This window comes from Garra rufa, chromosome 7, assembly GCF_049309525.1.
Source record: "Garra rufa chromosome 7, GarRuf1.0, whole genome shotgun sequence".
Classification (NCBI taxonomy): Eukaryota; Metazoa; Chordata; class Actinopteri; order Cypriniformes; family Cyprinidae; genus Garra; species Garra rufa.
The window spans coordinates 11,778,596-11,780,235 of NC_133367.1; positions in this window are offsets into that span (position 1 = coordinate 11,778,596).

Below are 1,640 nucleotides of genomic sequence, written 5' to 3' on the forward strand. Positions count from 1 at the left end.
AGATTTTGCACTCAAAATTCAGAGCTCTCAGTATGATCTTAAATATTTCTCACCAAATGGTCTGCTTTTCTCATTCATATGTCTATTTTTTCGATTTTTAGGATAAACATCAGAAACAGTTGATCCAGAGAGCTCAGTAAAGTCTCTTGAGCTATGAAAGAGCAATCTCTCATGAGATCTCTTTAACATCTCAGGTATTTCTCCAAGACAGTTTAGATATTAAATTAAGGCTTTTTCTTAAGTTTCTCTTAAGAAAAGACACCAGTAATCTCACAAATGTCTCAAACGGAGCTCAGATTTGTCAAGATACCAGATTTTGCACTCAAAATTCATCTCAGTATGAGCTCAAATATTTATCATCAAAAGGTCTGCTCTTCTTTTTTATGGGTCTGTTTTTGGAGAAACATCTGAGACAAAGTTAATCCTGAGAACTCAATGAAGTCTCTTGAGCTATGAAAGAGCAATAACCTTTTCATCTGGGATTGCAACCTTGAGTAAATCTCTTTCTCTCTAACATCTCAATTATGTCTCTGAGAGAGCCTTGATATTAAATAGAGACTTTTGCTGGAGCTTCTTCCAAGAAAAGACCCCAGTAATATTTTGTGTCTCAGACTGCGCTCAGAATTGAAGAGATCAGCGAAACTCAGCAAGCAAAAGTCTTAATATGAACTCAACAACTGATTCTAGGAGAAACGTCTGAAAATGAAGTCTACTGAGCTATAAAAGAGCAACCTCTGAGCAATAACATGCTCCTGTGTGTTTATCACAACTAACAGACCTGACCTCGATTGCTTTATTCGTGTTTCTGCTCTGACATGATTCTGTCACGTCCTTTTGTCAGCGAGCGTCTCCATCTCTGCCAGAGTTTTCCTCCGAGCCGCTCGTGGACCCCTGATTTTAAGGACACAGAGTTTATTTATTCATGCCTCTCTTCTGGTTTACTGGAACTTCTGATGGCTTGACACAGATTTGCACTTTCCTCTGGCGTGCGTTCTCCTCGCTGCATGTGCTGCCCGCAGGAGAGACGCGCGCATGTTTCGCTGCTGCAGCGTGTTTCCCTGACGGCTGTCAGCTCCGCTCACATCCCCAATCTCCCACCAGTGAGTTTAGCAGGGCAGCTCCATCCCAGAGTCCTTAAAAACCCAACAAAAACACCCCAGCACAGGCAGAGAGGTCTCCTTTAGTATCTCAGATGTTTCTCTAAGGTTTCCTCTGGATGTCTCCTGCTTTTCCTGAGAAAAAGACCCCTGTTATTTCACATCTGTCTTCTTTAGAGTAATAGAAGGGATCTCAATAAAGTATCAGATTGAAAATATGACTGACATAGATCTCAGTATGAACTCAGTTGTTTCTCATCTAAATAAATGTGACCCTGGACCACAAAACCAGTCTTAAGTCGCTGGGGTATATTTGTAGCAATAGCCAAAAATACATTGCATGGGTCAAAATTTTAGATTTTCCTTTTATAAAGATCATGTTCCATGAATATTTTTGTAAAATTCCTACTGTAAACATATCAAAATGTAATTTTTGATTTGTAATATGCATTGTTAAGAACTTAATTTGGACAACTTTAAAGGTGATTTTCTCAGTCTTTTTGATTTTTTTTTTTTTGCATCCTCAGATTTCTGATTTCAAAT